Below are 7,238 nucleotides of genomic sequence, written 5' to 3'. Positions count from 1 at the left end.
AGCGCATGAGGTATTTCCAGGAGAGATGAGAATGTTATTGCACAGGACTGAGCTGAAATCTTGTTGGGATATTGCACAGTTAAAATCTATAGGCAGACATAGGGAAGGACAGCTAAAATGAAAATTAAAAAGTAGAACTTCTCCTATAGTAACAACAACAAAAAAAGACCTTGGATTACTTAGGTAGAAGAAAGAGGAGAGGGAATATCAATACTGTTTGTTTAGACACTGGAACATCAGCAGTAGGAGACCTATCAAAGCTAAAGGATAAAGTTGTCAAAAGAAGAAAAAAAGTATAATGTGAGCATGAATAAATGTCGCTAATTAGTAATTTCTAGCCCTCGGAACAGACAAGTATTGGAACAACTTCTTATTAGGAGTAGTAAAGGACAAAAATCCAACCACCTTCTAAAATGAAGATTAAGAAATGTACAAAAAGGTTTACACAAAATGTCTGCCTTCAGTAATAGGGACCTCAAGTCACTGACCCAGCAGCCTTCTAGCCTTGAGTATGAAGTATGAAAATATTTTTTTAATTTTAAAGTTAATATAAAAGAAATTGCATTTTAGTCCAGGTCCTATAAATCAGATTTTAATATTTGGCTATTTTATAACTACATAAATTACCTTTAAAAGAGGCTTTATAAGATATTTAGAGGCTCTTGCAGCAGCTAGCAATAAAATTCACTTCACTTGATTGATACACTGAAAGTGACCACACAGTATGTACTGGTTAGAGCCATTTTTATCTAATTATCACTATGACATTTTTCAGAATAGCACTACTTGACATTTACAGTGAAATGTGCTATTGTTTCCTTATGTTAATTCTTTTTATAGCCGTTTTAGTCTGCCATCACAGTAAGACAAACATTGTATGTGAACTTTCACTTGTAAAGTAATTTTCTCTAAATTTGATGAGTTTTGCGGTAATCATTGATATTAGGAAGGACAAAATTTTTATTAAATCTAGCCTTCTGTCAAGTGCTGTTTCAGTTTCTCGGTAGACTTACAAAATTTTCGTTTATGTGAATTATTACTACTGCACTGAAGATGCCATACTAAAAGCATAATATGAGAGAGAGAAGCAGTTTTGGAAATCTATTGAGTGCCACAAATAGAAAAAAAATAGAATTCATTTAAAATTTTAAAAGCTGTATGACCTCAAATTTAATAAATCTTTCTAGACTGTGTATAGGTCCATTTGTTCGTCCTCACTTTTAAGGACCAAAAATGCAGATTCTTTCTGGACGTAGTAGTTTGAGGGACTACGGAAGTATGACTAGTGTTTTATGGGGTTTTTCTGATGTTGTTTTTATTCACTCAGTGAACAGCTTCATTTTGCAGTTTAGCAAAGACTAGATGTTTATAAATGCACAAGTGAGCCACAAGTTTTGCTTGTTTTAGCAATCAATTCTATATAATATGAAAGCATCAAACACCTTACATTATTTTGTGTGCAACCTAATAGCTTTCCTAACCTTGTAAAATTGGGAGTTAAATGTAGCTTGGTATCTTATGTACATTACTGTTCCAATTTTATTGTAAAATTTGTCCAGGAGTTACATATTTAACTATATTAATCTGGTTTTCTTGAAGAGAAATCCAGCACTGAGTTATACACGAGTTGCAAGGAAGCCTGTTAGCATGTAATTATTAGCATTACACCAATAAAGCTCTTGGTTGTCTGTCTCATCCAAGGTACCCAGTATAAAAAGGCTGGATGCAGTATCTGTGAATGGGGCAATAATTTGCCCCAGGTTTTCAAGCATGCGAACAATATATTACAAGCTGTTTCTTGCTACTGCTTCTCTCCTTTGGGATATCCTAAGATATTTTCAATCATCATCCATCACTGACAGTTGCTGTCTCTTTCCAGATATGTGATTAACAGACACAAGCAATAGTGTAGAAATAGAGCAGGCTATGCAAAACCCAGTAGAATGATTTTTGAGCCAAAGTGTCTGCTAGCACAACTCTGCCAGTTACAGCCTCAATAAAAACTTTCTCCTTTTTTTTTCACAAAAAAAATTATACATCTTTGAAAGTCTCAGAAGCCCCTGGATCTTTTCATACTTCCAGAGTGTGGAGTTATCATTTATGCTTTGTAAATCATAACTGTACACACAAATAGTACCTTTTATGGAAATTTGGTCATTAAATATAAGTTTTTCTTAGGCCGTATTATTATTAAAGAAACGTCTTTAACGTCTCCTTAGAAACAGCTGGTGATTTTCCATGTTCTTCTCTTGAATTGTTTTGTAGTTCAGCCTATTGACCAATTGTTTACTCATTCTAATTGGCAGATTTTAACTGTTGTTTTTGAGAATTCAGATGGAAATTACATGGTTAAGTCCTTCAGAACCCATGATAGTATTTTTTTATTACTAGCCAGGTAGTCTAACCAGTACTTTTAAGTATATTTGTAAGCAATCTTTTAATACTAAATTAGTCTTGTTACAAGTTAAAGATAAAATGTTAAGCCAGATAATCTACAGTACAACAAACAAGAGTTTGAGCAATGAATACTCTTCAGGCATTCTGATACATGAGTTTATTGGGTGTTTGAAGGAATGAATTCTTTTGATATTGAAACAAGTTACCATTTCAATAGATATTTTTTGAAGAATTTTGGTTATTTTTTTTCTTGAGGTATTATGAATAATTTATCTCTATTTATTAATTTAAGCATTAGGAAAGAAATTCACCTCTGTGAAACTCCACTGCTTTTGATGATGCTTTTATTTCATTAATTAGAAATACAGACGTACAGGATAATACTCTCCTAATTTTATTCTTCCTTAGCTAATTAGTTGAATTCCATTGCACTATATAATAATACCGTATTTCTGACAATATCTCAATTTATTGTCATGCCTTGCTCCTTTCTTGTCTCACTGCCATATCACAGCCATTTCCCAGCTCTTCTCTGTTCACTTCTTACCCTTGACTTGCCAGCTTCTATTTGCAATTAAGGCCATACTACTTCAGAATTTAAATTTTACTGCACAGTACAAATCCCTCTTTATCTTTTTCTACTGCAGTTCAACTTCTTGTGCAAAGCTCTCACTGCATATTTTTTTTTTATTTTATATTGCACTCCCCTTTGTATCTATAACATAGGCTTTGTCCTGAGCTGTCCAAATAGCAGTCATTTGTCCCTTAAAAAACCAGTAGCATCTATTTCTAGCTCTTCAAAATGCTTCTTTTTTTCTATCCAAATGAATATTAAGTCCTCTAAATCTTAACTTTGAATACATGGTGGGGAAAAGTGTGGTAGTCTCGTGGGTAGGGACTGTTAGGCGTTGCCAAATCTGGTAGTCCGTCAGAGGTGAGGCTGCTGCAGCTCTGTGTCTTCAGGTCCAGCCTGTAGTGAGGATGGGCATATGTTTCCAATAGACACACATGCACACAGACCCACAACGCAGATATGTGTATGTATATGGATGGCCACACAGAGCAACACAGACAAAACGGAAGCAGCAAAAATGGTTTGAGCCTGTTCTCTTCTCTGGCTGATCAAGATAAAAATCAGTAATGGAAAATATATATGCATAGATAATATGGTTTTCTCCAGTAGCTGGCCACAGATTTTTTACCAGCAGCTGGCACGTGGATTCGTCAGGTCTCCCCAGCTGTCTCATGCACAAATTTACAAGTGGGTCTTTCCATAGTCCAGACCTATGGACCCACCAGGAGCTGATGGTCAGATTCCTGGCTTCTCTCATAATCTGCTTACGCCGTGATCCCTCCAGAAGTTACCTCTCATCCTGTGATCTCTTCAGAGACCTATGTCCTCTCTGATACCTGGCTCCCAAGCTTCTTATTCTGGTCTCTGGCTAGTCTGGCCTGATGCTTACTGGTGAAGTACCTGCACACGCACACACACACACACGCACACACACACACACTCCAGTCTCCCTAGCTGCTGCACCACAGACATGCAGGCTGTGACCCATTGTCTGACTCTAGTGGCTGCACTTAGATGCCAAACATACACAGTGTGGAGAATAAGAGAGCCCTCAGCCAGCTAGCAATGGAGTTTAATAAGAAGGCAAGACAGATTGCAGTGTGGCCAGACAAATATGCTGGCCTGTTTATGTGCAACTGGCCCCTTTTATCCCCCTTTTCCTCTATTTTACCATGCTTGTTCTTCCTCAAAGCACCATAATCCTTCCCTTTCCCCACCTTTGGTTCTTCCTTTAAGGATCCCATAACAAGTCTCACATAATTCTAGAATACTCCTCTCAGCATCCCATAATGACCCCATCCCTCAGGGCAGAGAACCCCCAGTCTGTGCAGTGCCCCCGAGAGCTGTCCCATGGTTCTGGGTATTGTCTGTATGGTGGGGCTGATGTTCTCTGGGGCAGCCCTGGGGGGCTGGGGCAGGGTGTCGTGTCTCTGACTGGGGCACTGGGGCACCCTGCTGCCCTCTGCCTCTGCACTCCTCTGTGTGTGGGAGGGAAGGTGAGCCTTGTGTCACATTTATCACGTAAGAGCAAATTTTGACTAGCAAGTTCTCCATCATCCATACAGCAGATTTAAACTTGGTGAAGGAAGACTCAAACAGCTAGCAGTACAGCTTTTCACGCAAGGCAAGTGCTAAATTCAGTCCTGGTCTGAGATCTTGGGCTTTGCTGTTGTATTTCTTTTCATTGGGTTATTCAAACATCACACGTGTTACTGAAATAAATTGCACATGTTGAAAGTGATTTTTTGGTTATAATTTCTGCAGATAGCTTTCTTTTTATTGTACTTACACTACATATACTGTGTTTGAAATATGATTAAAAACTGTAATATACCACAACCAGATCCACAACTAGGTTCTGTTACTAATTAGCTACTAATTTGAAACAATGGATGAATAGAGACCTGTGATCCTTTTCATGCTACATATATGTGGGTTTAATCCTTCATGAATGTGAGAGAAAATTCTGCAAAGTTGTAAACATGCTTGCAAATACCCCTCTTAAGACTTTACACATTTTGTGCTATTTCACTGTGACAGCAACAACAATGGTCTTTTACAAATGTATACATTTTTATACATGCAGTTAAGTGTTTGACTTTGGAATAAAATGTTCTATTAAAAAATTTGAATTTTTTTGTTTAATTGCAACTGCTGGGTCCTATTTTTCTACTTTGTCCTGTATTTAACAAGGAAAATGCAATATCAAACTTAAGCTTATAACAAAAGATACACACTTTAAAATTATCTGAGCAATAGTCACCCTACTGTAATGCAGAACATTTAGATTGCTAAATTTGCTTAAATTATGTTCGCTTCAAGCATGTAGACGTTCTGCAAATATTATAGCAAAGACCATAATTTACTCTTTCTACATTCTCTTATGGGTAATAAAATTAATGTGGTGATACAAGTGAAAACCAAATTTGAGCTAACACTTAGAAATAGAAGAGAGGTATGTGTTATCAGTGTTCATAAAATCTAGTCAGCATAACTTTGGTTATGAATGTTTGCTAGCAAGAAAAGCACCTACATATCATGAGTACAATCCAGCCCTCTCTGGGAAGATTGTATCTCTGATTTTACTAATTTCCACATGTGGTTTACTGATTAAAATGACAGACTCCAGCATAAAAATTCCAAAAACTAATTAAAATTATGAATAAAACCAAAACTGAAATCTGATTAATGAAAAGGTGTTAAAAGCAATTGATTGAATAGACATACAGTAGTTTAAGACTCTTAAAATTGTTCAGAAGGGGAACAGTGACTAGATTTCTAAAATTAAAGAAAAAAAGTCACAAAAAATGTAACTCAAGAAATTCTACAATTATGCTCTCAGAAAATAATTTCAGGGACCTTCCAGCAAGTAGTGTCTGTGTGCATTGGGGTTTTGCTTTGTTTGTTTTCCCCGATGTGAAACTGCACTTGTGGAACCATCTGTAATCACACCATCTAATGGCTTTACAGTTAACTTTCAGTAAGTGTTTTTTAAATATCAATGGGTTATAAAGTTTTCTGCAGTAATAGAGCTAGAGCTTCTGTTGAAGAAAGGGCATAAATCTTGTAAGGTATCTTTCAAAAGTAGGGTAAAGAGCAATTTGAATACATATGATAGCTGTGAAAATTGACATTTTTCATTCATTATCTTTGAAAAAGTTTCAGGACTGTGAAAGGTAGCTTTTCACAACAGACAATTCAATGACTGTTAGATTTCTATTTGGTCATAATATTTACAGTGTTTGCCTTCACTTCTATCTGAAATATTTTACCTTTCTATTATAAGAAATTTTTGATATGCCAGTGGTGCTTATGAAATTGATATTAGTCATAGTTGTGAAAGACTAAGTCAACAACCACCTAACTGCTCATGATGGTTAAATTAAATCCTATCATAAATTTTATTCATGACTTTTTACTTGCATACCTACACCAGGTTAGTTCAACTGATTCTGATCAACTGATCTTCAGGGTGTTGCTGACAGGCTTGATAGCATATGAACCAGGAGTGTTTGAGTATCCTCTTGGTGATGAGCTCATTGATAGACCAGGATGCAGCTTGCTAGTTGCTTTTGTGCATTTTCTAAACGTATGTTAGGAAGGAGTCAGGAAGACGATGATGTCATAGAATCTGGGGCAACTTCAGGCATGGTGATACCTGGATGTTTGGTCTGTAACCTTTGTACTTGTCTCAAGTGTCTCCCCTGCCCCATCTTTCTGAATGAAGGGTGTGTTTGACTTGTGTGGTGTGATCAGGAAAACTGGTTTTGTTTCTTGTCCTGCTCAGCCTGAAGTGAACAAGCACAACAGTTATCCCCAACAGCCAGCAAAGGATCCACAAGTCTATGGGGCTGGATGGGATCCACCCAAGAGTGCTGAAGGAGCTGGCAGAGGAGCTTGCGAAGCCACTCTTTATCATTTATCAGCACTCCTGGATAACAGGGGAGGTCCCAGATGACTGGAGGTTGGCAAATGTGATGCCTATCTTCAAGAAGGGCTGGAAGGAGGATCCGGGGAACTACAGACCTGTCGGCCTGACCTCAGTACCGGGGAAGATTATGGAGAGGTTCATCTTGAGTGAGCTCACCAGGCACATGGAGGACAATGAGGGGATCAGTCCCAGTCAGCATGGTTTCATGAAAGGCAGCTCTTGCCTAATCAACCTGATTTCCTTCTATGACCAGGTGACCCGCCTGGTAGATGAGGGAAAGGCTGTGGATGTTGTCTACCTGGACTTCAGCAAAGCCTTCGACACAGTCTCCCATAG

Source organism: Egretta garzetta, unplaced genomic scaffold (assembly GCF_000687185.1).
Source record: "Egretta garzetta isolate BGI_Z169 unplaced genomic scaffold, ASM68718v1 scaffold500, whole genome shotgun sequence".
Classification (NCBI taxonomy): Eukaryota; Metazoa; Chordata; class Aves; order Pelecaniformes; family Ardeidae; genus Egretta; species Egretta garzetta.
The sequence above is the reverse complement of the archived record's forward strand: the minus strand, read 5'-3'. Positions refer to the sequence as shown.